Consider the following 18,602-nt stretch of genomic DNA (forward strand, 5'->3'; position numbering starts at 1 on the left):
ATGTAAATCACCGGCAAGAGGGGACACTTAATGATTTTTTAGTACACTCGTGTATAAGACATGCAAATATCTTCGTATAAAATTAAACGAAGCTTGAGTATGCCAGCAGTATGATCATTTAGATACGGAAAACTATCGAAAAAATATTAAAAATGCCCTAAAATCGCCGGCCGGAGTGGTCGAACGGTTCTAGGCGCTACAGTCTGAAACGGCGCGGCCGCTGCAGTCACAGGTTCGAATCCTGCCTCTGCCATGTATGTGTGTGATGTCCTTAGGTTAGTTGATGACTTCAGAAGTTAAGTCCCATAGTGCTCAGAGCCATTTGAACCATTGACCTAAAATCTGTAAAAATCGAGGAAAAGTTGGTATTATGACGACAAATTGATGTAAAATGCGTAAAATTGATTAAAATACGACAAAATATGTAAAATCTGGGAAGAATTCCAAAATTACGTGAACTGACTGAGAATACTTAAAATTAGAATAAAAGTACCATGAAATTCGGGGAACTGAGGTGGGTTTGGGGTTACTGGACACAAAAGACCCAGAAAAGCTTAAAAATTATATTCTGTCTGCATTCAGTTTTAAGCTTCCCCCTGTAAATTACGAGGGGTTTCGTAACACATACCTCAACACAGGAGCGCAAGCAGGCAAAACATACGTATCCCAGTCCAGGACTGTGTTCTCACACATGCAGTCGAATATCACATATGCAGTAGAATATATATATTACGAAGTTACGGTTTATTCTCAGAAACAATAATATTCCTTAAGTATTTAGGAGTGGAATCAGTGTGTTTATCGAACTTCAGCCATTACCTAGCGTGTTCTGCAGGAGAGTGGACTGATGCCACATATATCAGCCTTAATAGTGTGAGGAGGGAGTTCTTACATGGTGTTAGGATGAAGTTGCTGTATTATCCTACACATGAGCAAAGCTACCTGTCATCAGCGCATGACCTCTGTGTGCAAGAGGAATGCTACCGGGGCCGTGGTGATGCTACTGTGAACAGCAATGAGACTGTTATATCTCCTTTGGCTTCTGATTGTGGTGCTTAGTGTCCCTTAGCGTCCCTTCGTGCACCAGGGGGTGGTAACTCAGTGTATCAACTACGGAAAATATTCATGTCGTTTTTTCCTCGCTCTGTTTCCTAATCAGGCATAGCCACATCCGTGAAAACCGGTTCTACTACTAATAAGCATGACTGATGAGGGAAATGTAATTGAGGTTACGTACGTTTCCAACTTAAAAAGACGTGTAAGATCCATCAACTTCCTAAGCGACAAAACAGAGATCCCCAGACTTCGTTCTAGTTGCTTTATAAGCAGCTCGAGCGGCGTTATACACCGACGGTGCCTTCGTAGTCAGAAACAGCTCGGTCACTTCCAGAATAGTGTAGAAGGAAGTAGTTTTATCATATTAAAATTTGTCACTATAGTGACTGGGGTGGAAAATTTGCACGTTGCTTGTATGTCAGAAGTTGGATATATATGTACTGCATTAGACTATTAAGAGCGTTTCGAATCCAAATAGCTTAACACTGTAGTTTTCTTAAGTAAAGAACAATGTAGCCATAGGACTGTGTGTTTATGCTCAACGATCACTTCTCTCATGCTGGTTCCTTCTTGGTACTGACTACAGTCATTGGGCCAATACTCCAGAATTGATAGCGGAGTTGATTTACGTAAAATGTTTCAAATAACCTTTGCCGAAAGTCCATCGTGCGTAAACCACACGTTTTTCCTTAACCATATGTTATATCACCTCAGCACTCTCACGTCTGCTATACACCGATGTTGTTGTTGTTCAGCTGGTTTCATGCAGCTCTCCATGCTGCACTATCCTGTGCAGACTTCTTCATCTCCCAGTACCTACTGCAACCTACATTCTTCTGTATCTGCTTACTGTATTCATCACTTGGCCTTCAACTACTATTTTTACCTCCCTTTCTTCCCTTCGGTACTAAACTGCTGATCCCTTGATGCTTCAGAATATTTCCTATCAACTGATCCCTGCATCTATTACATTGTGCCAAAAATTTCTCTTTTCCTCAGTTCAGTTCACTACCTCCTCATTCATTAAATGATCTACCTATCTAATCTTCAGCATTCTTCTGTAGCACCACATTTCAAAAGTTTCTATATCTCTTCTTCTTTATTGTCCATGTTTCACTTCCACAGATGGCTACATTCCATGCGAATGCTTTCAGGAAAGACTTCCTGACACGTAAATCTATACTCGATGTTAACAAATTTCTCTTCTTCAGAAACGATTCCCTTACCATTGCTAGTCTACATTTTATATCCTCTCTCCTTCAACCATCATCAGTTATTTTGCTCCCCAAATAGCAAAACTCATCTACTACTTTAACTGCCTCATTTCCTAACCTAATTCCCTCAAAATCACCCGATTTAATTCGGCTACATTCAATTTTCCTTCTTTTGCTTTTGTTGATGTTCATCTTATATCCTCCTTTCAAGACACTGTACATTCCGTTCAACTGCTCTTCCAGGTACTTTGCTGTCACTGACAGAATTACAATGTCATCAGCGAACCTCAAAGCTTTTATTTCTTCTCCGTGGATTTCAATTCCTACTCCGCATTTTTCTTTTGTTTGCTTTACTGTTTGCTCAATATACAGATTGAATAGCACCGGGGATAAGCGTCAACCCTGTCTCACTCCCTTACAAACCACTGCTTCCCTTTGATGCCGCTCGACTCTTATAACTGCCATTAGGTTCCTGTACTAATACTAAATACCCTTCCGCTCCCTGTATTTTACCCCTGCCACCTTCAGAATTTGAAAGAAAGTATTCCAGTCAACATTGTCAGAAGCTTTCTCTAAGTCTGCAAATTCTAGAAACGTACGTTTACCTTTCATTCATCTATTTTCTAAGATAAGTCGTAGGATCAGTATTGCCTCACGTGCTCCAACATTTCTGCTGAATCCAAACTGATCTTCCGCGAGGTCGGCTTCTACCATTTTTTTGCATTCGTATCTAAAGAATTCGTGTTAGTATCTTTCAGCCGTGGCTTATTACACTTATAGTTCCGTAATTTTCACATCTGTCAACACCTGCTCTCTTTGGTTCAAATGGTTCTGAGCACTATGGGACTTAACATCTATGGTCATCAGTCCCCTAGAACGTAAAACTACTTAAACCTAACTAACCTAAGGACATCACACACATCCATGCCCGAGGCAGGATTCGAACCTGCGACCGGAGCAGTCGCGCGGTTCCGGACTGTGCTCTCTTTGGGATTGGAATTATTATATTCTTCTTGAAGTCTGAGGGTAATTCGCCTATCTCATACATCTTGCTCACCAGATGGTAGAGTTTTCTTAGGCCTGGGTCTCACAAGGCCGTCAGTAGTTCTAATGGAATGTTGTCTACCCCCGGGGCCTTATTTCGACTCAGGTATTTCTCTGCTCTGTCAAACTCTTCACGCAGTATCATATCTCCTATTTCATCTGCATCTACATTCTCTTCCACTTCCATAACAATGTCCTCAAGAACATCGCCCTTGTATAGACCCTCTATGAACTCCTCCCACCTTTCTGTTTTCCCTCCTTCGCTTAGCACTGGGTTTCCATCTGAGATCTTGATATTCATGCAAGTGGTTCTCTCTTCTCCAAAGTGCTCCTTAATTTTCCTGTAGGCAGTATCCGTCTTACCCCTTGTGATATGCACCTCTAAGTCCTTACATTCGTCCTCTAGCCATCCCTGGTTAGCCAATTTGCACTTCCTGTCGATTTCATTTTTGAGGCGTTTGTATTCCTTCTTTGCCTGCTTCATTTACAACATTTTTGTATTTTCTCCTTTCATCAATTAAATTCAATATCTCTTCTGTTGCCCAAGATTTCTATTATACCTCTACTTTTTACCTACTTGATCCTCTGCTCCCTTCACTATTTAATCTTCCAAAGCTACCCATTCTTCTTCTGCTGTATTTCTTTCCCCCATTCTTGTCAATTGTTCCCTTATGCTCTCCCTGAAATTCTCTGCAACCTCTGGTACTCTCAGTTTATCCAGGTCCCATCTCCTAAAATTCCCACCTTTTTGCTGTTTCTTCAGTTTTCAATCTACAGTTCATAACTAATAGATTGTGGTCAGAGTCCATATCTGCCCCTGGAAATGACTTACAATTTAAAACCTGGTTCCTGAATCTCTGTCTTACCATTATATAATCTGAGACCTTCCAGTATATCAAGGCTTCTTCCATGTATACAATCTTCTTTCATGATTCTTGAACCAAGTGTTAGCTATGATTAAGTTATGCTCTGTGCAAAATTCTACCAGGCGGCTTCCTCTTTCATTCCTTACTCCCATTCCACATTCACCTACTACGTTTCCTTCTCTTCCTTATCCTACTATAGAGTTTCAGTCACACATGACTACTAATTTTCGTTTGCTTTCACTATCTGAATAATTTTTTTTATCTCATCGTACATTTCATCGATCTCTTCGTCATCTCTGGAGATAGTTGGCAATAAACTTGTACTACTGTGGTAGGCATGGTCTTCGTATCTATCTTGGCCACAATAATGCGTTCACTATGCCGGTTGTAGTAGCTTACACCTACTTCTATTTTTTATTCGTTATTAAAATTACTATTGAATTACCCTTATTTTATTTTGTATTTTTAACCCTGTATTCACCTGACAACAAGTCTTATTCCTCCTGCCACCGAACTTCACTTATTCCCAGTACATCTAACTTTAACCTATCCATTTCCCTTTTTAAATTTTCTTACCGACCTGCCCGATTAAGGGATCTGACATTCCACGCTCCGATCCGTAGAACGCCAGTTTTCGTTCTCCTGGAACAACGTTCTCCTTAGTAGACCCCGCCCGGAGATTCGAATGGGGGACTATTTTATCTCCAGAATATTTGACCCAAAAGGACGCCATCATTTAACCATACAGTAATGCTGCATGCCCTCAGCAAAAATTACGGCTGTAGTTGCCCCTTACTTTCAGCCGTGACATCATACCAAACGTAAAAGTGCGAAGAAAATATTACAGTCGATGGAGTGTCCTGGAAGAGACATCATACCGCTTCGTGGAAGCTATTACTGTAGCGTAAGGGAGCTCTGGTCCTACAAATGTAACAGAACTGACTGAAATTCTGATACAACAGAAAAACACTGTATGCCTTCCTGTGTGTAGAACCAAGAAGAAAGGTATGTCGCCATCTTTACCTTTAAGATATAAACAAAATACATCTGTCGTCCCCTACACTGTGTATTCGAGGCATTATATTTTAGCTCCATGCCAGATCGGTATTAACAGTGACCTTCCAGCAATAAAAGTTATTGTCATGTCGATATCATGCTGTTTTTTCGAATAGAGGGAAATCGAGATATTAGCACTGTTATTCCACTGGAGAATTAAACTGACGATGAGTAGAAAATCTTAATTTAAACATCTCAAGTGCCCCATTATTGTTCGCGCTAACAATTCGGATTTTACAAAACTAATTGCAGGCCGCTTCTGAGTAATTACTAGAACTCGTAGCGGTCTCAGTGAGACAGCCATAATGATGACTAAACAAAGACAGCACAAGCCCGTTATTCGCCTTCATAGAATCAGGCTCACCACCGCTTCCTCTGTAAAACCAGTCGGTAACATAAAAAGCGTGTTGATGGTAAAAAATAAAATAGTATTACACAAGTTTACGAACTGCCATCATGCTGGAGTAACTTATGTCATCAACTATGGTTAATCAATAGAATGAAAAACCAGACCAAGTTGCAAATATTTTACTTCTTATACGATGACTACTTTCGGGCCGAGACCCATTTTCAAACAAAGATAGCAAAGTCGACAATGTTGAAACAGGTGTAATGTGCATTACACATTTTTGTGTAACGTACATTTCACATTTTTCAACATCTTCGGAAATACAATTTTCGACTTTGCTATGTTGATTTGAAAATGGGCCGCGGCCCGAAACTAGCCATCGAATGAGAAGTAAAATATTTGTAGCTTGGACTGGTTTTTCATTATATTACATAAGGTTTGGAAAGAAAAATGGTGATTATTCTCACTTAAAGAACATTGATAAACATTGATAAACGCTGAGCCGTGCACAGCTCGCGTTTACCCGATTTATTGTTTGTCATCTTCTATTACGGTACTGCCGCCTTGTTTTCTTATTCCATTTACTGGCGTCACTAACTTCGTGCCTTACTTGCCCATGAGCGGCAGCAGCAGCGTGTATCGATAAGTGCACTGTTGTACCATCTCTGGAGCAACTGATAGTATTTACGGGTCGTCGTGTATCTGGCAGTCATTTCAGGACGGATCAGCAATGCAATCGGGACGCAGCAGCAGTGAAGTCGGAGACGGAGCGCCGGTGAGGGACCGACAGCCAGAGCTCGTCGACCGCTGGCGACACACGTGAACTGTCCGACGGAGGGAGATTGAAGCGGGACGACCGTTGGTTGGTCGTTCGGTTGGTCGTCTCATCGGCCGCCGTATACTTGGTCCTTTCACCGTTTCTTGGCCTGGGAATTCGGTCGGTTGGCGTGAAGCAGCGACGAATTCTCTGCGGGATGTAGTTTGGACGGGGCCGCTGGCGGTCTCTACGCAGTGTCAGAGCGTGTGGGGCTGTTCCCATTGCTACGAGGTCCGTGGCTCACTGTCCCTGGATACTCCCGCCAGCAACAACGTGGTTTTCAAGTTGGACAATTCTTTGCACCCTCCAGTGGAGTTTCACTTTATTTGGTTATTTGAATTAAAATGCACCAGTGGAATCTTCTGCCTTGTGGCCGTTAACGTTCCGGTTACCTTCCCTGACCATTGACGCAGTGTAGTTTCCTCATCGTGTTGTTGCTGTCCAGCATTGTGTGTAGTTTGACAGCTCCATGTATGATTGGTTGTGGGCGCCAATATCTTTTACGTTGTTCTGTTGAACTCCCTGTTGTGCCCTGGTTGAGTGAAGTGGAAGCTATCTTGTCGGTGAGTCTGTTGAAGGTCGGTCGGTTGGGTTGTCGTCGGATCGTGAAAGGTTGGCCCGACTGCCTGTCTCACCTAAGCGAGCGTTAGTGTTTGAATTCCAGGCCAATCCTCGAACATCTGAGCGCCCTTCACTGTACTGCTTTTTTTTTCTTGTTTGTACTTGTATGGCTTCTAGCAGTTTTTTTTTTAAAATTAAGGTTGTTTTGCCCTTAAGACGTAAGATTCTTTAGGCCTTCAGCCTAGTTCAAAAAACTGTTTCACGTAAGGCCTTCGGCATTCAAAAAATTTTAACATTGTTGAATTTCAAGTGCTAGGCCTTCAGCCGATATGAATTTAACTTGTTTACACTTGAAATTTCTGATTATTTGGGCCTTCAGGCTAAATAAAGAACTGTTGTGTGATAAGGCTTGCCCTTTAAATTTCTGATTAGGCTTGAGTTTTAAGTTATTGGCCTTCAGCCGATTTTGAATTAAAGTGGCTTTCAGCCGGTAATTAAGTCCTCCCAAAGATTAAAGCTGTGTGTTTAGAAACAAATTTTTTTGGGCTCTTGTGATGATGTTTGATCAAGTAATGAAATTGTATGTTCGAGTGTACCTAACAGCCCCTCATTTTGGCCCGTCTCCACACTTTAAACTACCTGTCCTGTCCTGAGGGTTGAGCTGGGCGTTTCACATGTGTCGTAACAGATGGTAGCTAGGAGGAGGAAAGCTGAAGAGAGAAGCAACGAGTGAAGTATGTCAGACAAAAGACGGATATTGTTTCACAAGGATAATAGTTTTCTGAATTGATTACTCGAGATATTACGGATTATGATTCCATGTGCCCTATACATGTGTCTTTCCTCTTCATCACAGATAGCACATTAGTTGTCATACTATTATATTTGCTCTAAAAATAAAATAGTTTTGTTAAAAAGAAAAAGGAAAAAATACCAATACGTCGTTATAGTGTGCAAAACAAAACCGGTCTATACACGTTAAGATGGGCAGTGCAGTTTACACAATCTGCCCTAGGTCTGTTAGAAGTAAGTTGCGTTGTCTATCTTAAGCTGAGTGAAACATTCCGCAGACCAGTTTTACTTTGCCTTTTGTCTCCACTGCAAAACGTAATTTTATTCATTTATTTATCTAATGATATCTGTGTCAACGTACGCGTTTGTCCGCAAAGTAATTATTATATAAGGGGTGACCTGCAGGTTAGAGCTCCGGCTGCTGTTAATAACTTTCATTTTTCCTGCAGCATTCACTAACGTACGACGGACAGTAATACGGTTTCATAATTACCTCGCAAAATTGAGCTACGTAATTAATCATTTGCATTTTAGCACATACGTACCTTTAGTGACAGTATAATGGAACTCCCCGCGCCACATTACGCTATGACGTAGGTAGAGGACCCAAAACAAAAAAGTGATGCCCAGTGTGTATGTGGAGTATTCTGCAACGAGTCGTCGTCAGCATTTGAGGAGGAACAGCGCTGCAAGAGTCCGTGCTGGGTCCGCAGGAGTGCAAGACAACAGTGCACCATCGGCCGACGCAGCGAGTACGAATGACGGAGGGCGAGGTGGGAAGCCGTGTCCCCGGGAAGAAAGAACTGGAGGCCCTCGTGGTAGGCTACCGGCGTTCCACAGTTGTGGCGATGACAGGGAAAAAGGGACAATCAGTTGTGGATCTCTTTTCAGCGTATAGAACTGCTCTCGGAGCGCAACACAGAACGCGGCCCGCTAAACTCCTTGTCTGCTCGCAGCCGGCCGGAACGCCTGCCGAACAGGAGCAGCAACGGAGACGCAGATGTTTCAAGATGATGCAGACGGCTCCATTAGCTGACTCATCTCCGTGTACCAGCGCCAGCGCTGAGTGTTTCACGGTGACGCGAGACGTGGAAGCAAACCAAGAGGCGCAGGCGCGTGATGTGGCGACCGTCGTCGGAGAGTAGCTGTTATGTTGCGCGAAACGCCGCAGAAGAGTGCGCCCAAAATCTCCTCGCGATCACAAGGCAGGCATCTGTCACAGGAAACTGTGCAAACCTCTTCTCGGCACCAGTGCCTCAGTTCATTCTGCAGAGGACATCCACACGTGCATCTGCTGTGGGCCACGGTTCGTGCCTGACGAGCCTCTCAGTGACCTGCTGCTCTTTACTCGGATGATGCACGGCGGCCAGTTACAGAAGGACAACGAACTGATTATGAAAGTGGAACGTTTCCACAAGTCAGAATTCTGTGGTCGACGTGTCCACCAAGTCATCCATCACAAGAAACAAATGCGTTGCATTGAAGGGCGGGTATAGCAACATTTACGGCTAACTGCCCCTGCAGTGAGAACTGACAAATCTCAGACATCATGTTGGTTTATTGGAAACTGTTCCGGCCAAATAATGAAACATATAGGGACAGCAACATACGTCGTAAAATATGGGAAAAAGGTAACTGACGGACACATCTTATGTCGTGATCACATGCCGGGTGCGTGGTCGATCACGTGACGTGACTGGGAAGTACGTCACGCCGCCCACAGCACGACCTTATAAGGAAGTATTGCCTTTCGTAGCCTCTTATTCGCTAGCATTTTACGCAGTTACCCGAGGACGACCTGACACCAGGCAGTGACGTCAGTCTGAGGGTGACTGTCCGGGCAGAAACACGTAAACAACGCGAGAGTGTCTTTCATTCTGTTCCCTATGATTCCAGTAAAGTGTGGTAAGTATGGAACAATGTCAGTTAATAAGATATGTTTAGGCATCCCTAAAAAATGTTTAATTATTGACTGTAAACAGCACAGTTGACAGTCAAAGTCTTAGTGATCGTCACTGTGATCAGGGCGAGTGTTGTCAGTGGCCCTGCAAACGTGCGATATCTTCAGCATAATGGACGCTGGCTACGGAAGATGCAAGGTAACTCGAGATAGCATTCGGACCGGGTGCCTAAAGGGTGCACGTCTAACTGCAAGCCCACGTGACGTCTCTCACTGGACAGTCCGACCACATCATCACATTTTTGGCATGGAACTGTTACAATACGCAGAGGAAAAACTACGCCGCCACTGTATTCTTCATGGGCAGCTCCATTTCTTCTAAGTGGTAAGTAATACTTCGACTACTCCTCATAAATCGAAGAAACCAAGAAGCCAAATATGCCTTTCTTCTCTGAGCGACTACTGCAAGGGCTACATGAACAATTCAGCACTATATGGCAGCAACTGAGTCGGCAAGATACTGTCTGGACTACAGACCGATGTGTGCACTGCCAGTGCACATTGTGCCGAGCCAGTTATTGTTCGGTTACACACGATTACGTTTCCGTCCCACGAGGTACGTTTATGGGGTTGAATCCCACAGGGCAGTTTCAAGCGTTAACTATCGGCCCTAACCTTGTTATGGACCTAGTTCCTGCTCTGCGTACCACAGTTCTAATCTCGAACTGTGCGGCGGGCGCTATCGTCGTAAACGACGTGAGTTTCCTTCCATTAACATGCAAAGCGCTTGTTCGTTCCTCTGCATATCACTTAGAGTGCCTCGGCGTGAGTACCTGTCAGTAACAACCGTATTCCGGGCCGCTGTACTGGGTACAGGCTGCGTGCGGTTCCATTACACGGTCACAGTGTCTGCGCCTATCGTAAATGTAACAGAGAACAAAGCTGAAGTCGGTTACAGACACAGGCGTCTAAGGCTGCTTTCGATAAATATCTCGATGATGTGTTAATAAAATGTTTCCGCTTCTACTGCAATCGCGTTCATCATTATGTTTATGTATACGAACAACCTATAGGTACTACAGCTCAACGAGTGCACCCTGAAAACTTTTGTCAAAATATGAGAGGTACATTATACAGCGTGCGGCATATGAAACAACACTCTCCATGAAAATTTAAGTAACTGAGCATCTGACAGAGAAAATTTTCAAAGAATGTGCATGTATCAGGTCAAATGTTAAAGCAATATTGGGAGCTGTAAAGCAGGCATGGCTATCAGATAAGTCTGAAAGAACCCAGCGAACGTCAAATCGAAATAGTTGACACGTGAACTACCAGACGTGAGTGCAGGCGCGAACCTAGGACAGAACACTGTGTGGGTGGGAGGTGTGGGGATGGGGGTGCGCCCGGGGAGAGGATGGCCGGTGGAGAGGGGGGATCAGAAGGAGAGGGGGGGGGGAGATGAAAGCGCGGCGCCGGTACCCCCTCCCCCATCCCCTCCCATCGGTCGGTGGTACATCAGCGCATCTCATGATGACAACGTGGCTGTTTGCCGAAATATTGTGTCAGTTGGACCCTCACTATTTTGAAACGTGTCGTAAATTGAAAATATGACAATGAATATTCCAAATTTGCAAAATCATCCTATCATTTATTGATTTACTTACCCTATCATCCGTTATATTGAAAAATCATCCAGAAGGGAAAAAACATCAAAATAAACATATCCAATGACTCATCTTAGCGAAAGGGAACTGTTGTTGGCATGGTCATCAGTCCGAAGACTGGTTTACATTAGGTTAGATTACATGAGATATACTTTTCGTTTCAATAGATTAGTGAGGGGATCCTCCAGGATGTATAATACACTCCTGGAAATTGAAATAAGAACACCGTGAATTCATTGTCTCAGGAAGGGGAAACTTTATTGACTCATTCCTGGGGTCAGATACATCACATGATCACACTGACAGAACCACAGGCACATAGACACAGGCAACAGAGCATGCGCAATGTCGGCACTAGTACAGTGTATATCCACCTTTCGCAGCAATGCAGGCTGCTATTCTCCCATGGAGACGATCGTAGAAATGCTGGATGTAGTCCTGTGGACCAGCGTTCGTGCTGGACGTGTAGACAGCGTGAGACGACGCTTCATCCAGTCCCAAACATGCTCAATGGGGGACAGATCTTGCTGGCCAGGGTAGTTGACTTACACCTTCTAGACCACGTTGGGTGCCACGGGATACATGGGCACGTGCATTGTCCTGTTGGAACAGCAAGTTCCCTTGGCGGTCTAGGAACGGTAGAACGATGGGTTCGATGACGGTTTGGATGTACCGGGCACTATTCACTGTCCCCTCGACGATCACCAGAGTTGTACGGCCAGTGTAGGAGATCGCTCCCCACACCATGATGCCGGGTGTTGGCCCTGTGTGCCTCGGTCGTATGCAGTCCTGATTGTGGCGCTCACCTGCACGGCGCCAAACACGCATACGACCGTCATTGGCACCAAGGCAGAAGCGACTCTCATCGCTGAAGACGACACGTCTCCATTCGTCCCTCCATTCACGCCTGTCGCGACACGCTGGAGGCGGGCTGCACGATGTTGGGCCGTGAGCGGAAGACGGCCTAACGGTGTGGGGGACCGTAGCCCAGCTTCATGGAGACGGTTGCGAATGGTCCTCGCCGATACCCCAGGAGCAACAGTGTACCTAATTTGCTGGGAAGTGGCGGTGCGGTCCCCTACGGCACTGCGTAGGATCGTACGGTCTTGGCGTGCATCCGTGCGTCGCTGCGGTCCGGTCCCAGGTCGACGGGCACGTGCACCTTCCGCCGACCACTGTCGACAACATCGATGTACTGTGGATACCTCACGCCCCACGTGTTGAGCAATTCGGCGGTACGTCCACCCGGCCTCCCGCATGCCCACTATACGCCCTCGCTCAAAGTCCGTCAACTGCACATACGGTTCACGTCCACGCTGTCGGGGCATGCTACCAGTGTTAAAGACTGCGATGGAGCTCCGAATGCCACGGCAAACTGGCTGACACTGACGGCGGCGGTGCACAAATGCTGCGCAGCTAGCGCCATTCGACGGCCAACACCGCGGTTCCTGGTGTGTCCGCTGTGCCGTGCGTGTGATCATTGCTTGTACAGCCCTCTCGCAGTGTCCGGAGCAAGTATGGTGGGTCTGACACACCGGTGTCAATGTGTTCTTTTTTCCATTTCCAGGAGTGTACGTCAAAGAACAAGAGTACACAACAAATTTTACGAAGACAAATAGATATGCAAATATCCCTTCCACAGACCCAAAGTGAAGCAGTTGTTGTTGATGTGGATTAAGTCAATCTAAGGTATATTTTCACTTAAAGTGTGATAACAGACGTGTCACAAAACATATTGATGTTCAGTATACCAAGGTGCATATCATGCTGGTATATTATGCTGGCATATAATACTGGACTAGCCATGCATCCACAAATAGAACAATCATTTTACAACACTTTTACAACATCGGTGCATATTATAATTCTTACGTTATTCTAGCTATGCATAATCAGATAGAACACTCATCTTGCAGCACTTATTTACAAACGTTGCATAACTACAATGAATTCGTACAGAAGACTAATTGGACGTAATACTCGATTTATTTGATATTATTAGTTATATACAGACATCAGTCGGATCTGCTAAGAAATTCATCAATGGAGTAGAATGAGTTGTTACCAATAAATCATTTACACCCCTCTTAGGCGGACCTTTATTGGTAGTTAAACTTTCTTATGGCTGCTGGAAAGTTATTGAAAATGTGTGTGCCTGAATAATGGCCGCATTTGTCGTCGAAGGTAAGTGACTTTAAATCTTTGCCAAGATTATTCTTATTTCTGTTATCGGTTTTATAAACTGACCTCTTGTTTTCAGAAGAAGTATACCTTTAATGACACATTTCATAAAGTAATAAGTATATTTCAAAGCAACATATAGTATCACTACCGGTTTCCGTGAGATCACCGAAGTTAAGCGTTGTCGGGCGTGGTCGGCACTTGGACGGGTGACCATCCAGCCGCCATGCGCTGTTGCCGTTTCTCGGGGTGCACTCAGTCTCGTGATGCCAATTGAGGAGCTACTCGACGGAATAGTAGCGGCTCCGGTCAAAGAAAGCCATCATAACGACCGGGAGAGCAGTGTGCTGACAACATGCTCCTCCTATCCGCATCCTCAACTGAGGATGACACGGCTGTCGGACAGATGACAGATAGACAGATGACGTTCTTCAGTTGTCACCACAGATAACTATTGTAACGCATTTTCAGATTCGGGATACTTTAGCTTAACTGGATGATCTACCGCAATAATAAAATCCCAAGTGGCATTATGGAAGAAAAGTAAGCACACTATGCCAACTTTTCTTATCCCTGACAAAATTTGCGTTACAAATAGTGTCCTCTTTTGCGTGCTTCAGCAGTTTTGTGGTGTCCTCCTCTCAGCTGAATTTTTCAACAAAGTGTACGCCAAAGAATTTAACACTATAAAATTCTTTAATCTGATTGTCGTCGTACTTTAGGCATATACAGCAAGTTTTAGAAGTTCTGGACTGCATGTAGAGTGTTTTTTCAATGTTTAGTGACAAATAATTGGTTAAGAACAATTTATTAAGAACCATGAAAATTTGATTAATCGATATTTCTAACCTTAAACTTGTCGCTACAATACAAAAATTGCTACAACACATCTGTATGATTTCACTAGGTTTTGTTTTCTGTAGTGTTACTTATGGCAGAATGGGCATGTGTAAGCAGTGAGCCTGTTATTCACTCATATAGGTGTATGAAAGGGAAGCAGTGGTCAAGAGGGCACTCCCCCCTCTCATTCCGGTAGCATCCGTAGCGTCAGGAGAAGACGCACTTGCAGTGCAGCGAGAATCCACACACCTCAGTAACTAGATGGGAGTGAGAGAAATTATATGACACACTGCTGGCTACTTCTATTTGGAAACTTTTGCTGGCAGTGATGGATTAATTCTTAAGACTGGTATTCACATATTATCAGTCCAGTTAAGTATAGCCAAACGGCGAGGGAACATGCAGTGCAATATCAGCACACACAGCGTACAGTAAAATATCTATTGAACATCAGATTACTATGGCTAGAACTGTTTGTAAGCTAAATGTGTAACATCCAAGTATGTAGCGAATTTGTTTATATGTCTTAGTACAATGAAGATGCTACAATGAATTGAAGTGAATTGCATACGACAAAATAACATACTACTTATACGCCATAGCCAAAACCTGGAAGTGATTACTATACAGTTCATTTGGCAAGTAAAATAAAACACCGATGTAAGTTGTGGAACGATGGAGCTGTGCGTGCACTTTTCATATCAAATTGATATGCAAATTAATTGATATGACATCATGCCAGCATGTGTGCCCCGCACCCTCCCACACCCATCCCTTCCCATCTCCCTCCCCAACCTGCCCTATTGATGCCAAATTCTAATTTTGGCGAGAATCTGGAATTGTGGTGGGAAATTCAAGCAAATGGGCAAATGGTGCGAATTTTAGAATGGCAGGAATTTCTTTCCATCAAGGCTTTGCTGACGTCCCACCACACACACACCATCTGGGAATTGATTGGGAATTTAAAACGACAGGTGTCATTCCTGGGACTCGAATCTCAGGCCTTCAGGGTGGAAAGACCAGGTTCACTCGCCAACACAGGAAAACTGTCTAGTTGCAGAACAGGAATGTTAGGACAGTGTACTTTATTTTGTATGTGAAACTGAATTGAAGATCAGTCCCAATTACATAATTAATCATAAAGATTTGGCCTAATTACACAACAGTATGCACAGCATTACAAAACGTGCGGTTAAAATCGCAATACAGCTCAAAAATTGACGATTTCATACAACTGGTGTCATCCAGGTGGGAAACAAAAATCACAATACCACTCGAAATTTGTGTCAGACGTACTCCAACTCTATGCAGAGTTGTCCATTGATAGTGACCGTGCCAAATATCTCACGAAATAAGCATCAAACGAAAAAACTACAAAGAATGAAACTCGCCTAGCTTGGCGCTATGGTTGGCACGCTAGAGGGCGCTGCCATAGGTCAAACGGATATCAACTGAGTTTTTTTTTAAAATAGGAACCTCCATTTTTTATTACAAATTCGTGTAGTACGTAAAGAAATATGAATGTTTTAGTTGGACCACTTGTTTCACTTTGTGATAGATGGCGCTGTAATAATCGCAAACATATAAGTACGTGGTATCACGCAACATTCCGCCAGTGCGGACGGTATTTGCTTCGTGATACGTTGCCCGTGTTAAAATGGAACGTTTACCAATTACGGAAAACTTCGATATCGTGTTGTGTATGGGTATTGTGATCAAAATGCCCAACGGGGGTGTGCTATTTATGCTGCTTGGTATCCTGGACGACATCATCCAAGTCTCCCCACCGTTCGCCAGATTGTTAAGTTATTTAAGAAAACAGAAATGTGAAACGTCAACCACGACGTGCAACAAATGATGATGCCAAAGTAGTTGTTTTAGTTGCTGTCGCGCCTAATCCGCACATTAGTAACAGACAAATTGCACGAGAATCGGGAATCTCAAAAACGTCGGTGTTGAGAACGCTACATCAACATCGATTGCACCCGTACGATATTTCTATGCACCAGGAATTGCACGGCAACAAGTTTGAACGTCGTTTACAATTCTGCCACTGGGCACAAGAGAAATTACGGGACGTTGACAGATATTTTGCATGCGTTTTGTTGAGCGACGAAGCGTCGTTCACCAACAGCTGGCCGGCCGCAGTGGTCTCGCGGTTCTAGGCGCGCAGTCCGGAGCCGTGCGACTGCTACGGTCGCAGGTTCGAATCCTGCCTCGGGCATGGATGTGTGTGATGTCCTTAGGTTAGTTATGTTTAAGTAGTTCTAAGTTCTAGGGGATTAATGACCACAGCAGTTGAGTCCCATAGTGCTCAGAGCCATTTGAACAATTTTTGAACCAACAGCTGTAACGTAAACCGGCATAATACGCACTACTGGACAACGGAAAATCCACGATGGCTGCGACAAGTGGCACATCAGCGACCTTGGCGGGTTAATGTATGGTGCGGCATTATGGGAGAAAGGATAATTGGCCCCCATTTTATCGATGGCAATCTAAATGGTGCAATGTATGCTGATTTCCTACGTAATGTTCTACCGATGTTACTACAAGATGTTTCACTGCATGACAGAATGGCGATGTACTTCCAACATGATGGATGTCCAGCACATAGTTCGCGTGCGGTTGAAGCGGTATTGAATAGCATATTTCGTGACAGGTGGATTGGTCGTCGAAGCATGGCCCGCACTTTCACTGGATCTGACGTCCCGGATTTCTTTCTGTGCGGAAAGTTGAAGGATATTTGCTATCGTGATCCAGCGACAACGCCTGACAACATGCGCCCGCGCATTGTCAATGCGTGTGTGAACATTACGGAAGGCGAACTACTCGCTCTTGAGCGGAATGTCGTTACACGTATTGCCAAATGCATTTAGGTTGACGGACATTATTTTGAGCATTTATTGCATTAATGTGGTATTTACAGGTAATCACGCTGCAACAACATTCGTTCTCAGAAATGATAAGTTCACAAAGGTACATGTATCACATTGGAACAACTGAAATAAAATGTTCAAACGTACCTACGTTCTGTATTTTAATTTAAAAAACCTACCTGTTACCAAATGTTCGTCTAAAATTGTGAGCCGTATGTTTGTGACTATTACAGCGCCACCTATGACAAAGCGAAAAAGTGGTCCAACTAAAACGTTCGTATTTCTTTACGTACTACACGAATATGTAATAAAAATGGGTGTCCCTACTATAAAAAGAAGAAAACGCAGTTGATATCCGTTTGACCTATGGCAGCGCCAACTACCGGGACAACCATAGCGCCATCTTGTTTCCCCCTTCGACCTAGACAAGTTTCGTTGTATGCAGTTTTCTCGTTTGATGCTTATTTCGTGGGATATTTGGCCCGGTCACGACCAGTGGACCACCCTGTACACGACGACCCCTTCACCTAAAAGTTGGTGGGAAAAGTCTGGGGTGGAAGATATTATTTTTATTTTTGGTGAGAATTGTGTTCAGCTGATGAGATGCTGTTGGGCAGATAGGTGTTTTTAGTAAGTGCATTAACTGTAATAAACAGCAGACGACCGTGTCTTTAGCTGCCTGATGTTGGAGTTCGCTACAGACGCCTTCCACTGCATTTCTCAACAGGCACCCTGAAACCCAGGTGTTCAAAATTAAGGAAGGCCAATACATGCTACTACAACTGATGGAAAATGCTTTACTGTTCTAGTTACACCCCGAAATTGTCGTGGAACACTCGTAAGCAATGGGGCAGAATGCAGAACATGCACTGGGGATTCGGAAAACTCATCACAATAACACAACTGACACACAACAACACAACTCAAAAGCCATCCCCGGAAGATTGCACCAAGAGAGATGGGTGGCAGTTGCAGTTGTGTTCTCCTTGATATGCGGTCATCAAACAACCAGCTTAGGGCTAGTCTTACCTGCCCCCTGTCACTCCTCTCATCCCTCCCTCTCCTCACCATAGGTAGGGATCCAGGCCTATTCTATCTAATAGTTGATGGTCCGCAAAGAGATACATCTGATGGCAGTGGTATAATGTCTCCAGTATGCAGAAATCCGTCACAGATGGACGCTTCCTGCGATCTGTTAAATGTATTTCTTGAAAAGCCTCTACCCAATGGAACAACAACGAAGTTCCGTAGAACTCTCCAGATTGCTTCTTGAAATGTCCACTGGTTAGGAAATGGTCAGCTGCTTGGGCTTCTGCATCTTACCACACAAACCGCCCAGCAAGCGAACAGCGGGACACGTGGGTGGGGGCAGTCAGTGCTATC

This window comes from Schistocerca gregaria, chromosome 8, assembly GCF_023897955.1.
Source record: "Schistocerca gregaria isolate iqSchGreg1 chromosome 8, iqSchGreg1.2, whole genome shotgun sequence".
NCBI classification, from domain to species: Eukaryota; Metazoa; Arthropoda; class Insecta; order Orthoptera; family Acrididae; genus Schistocerca; species Schistocerca gregaria.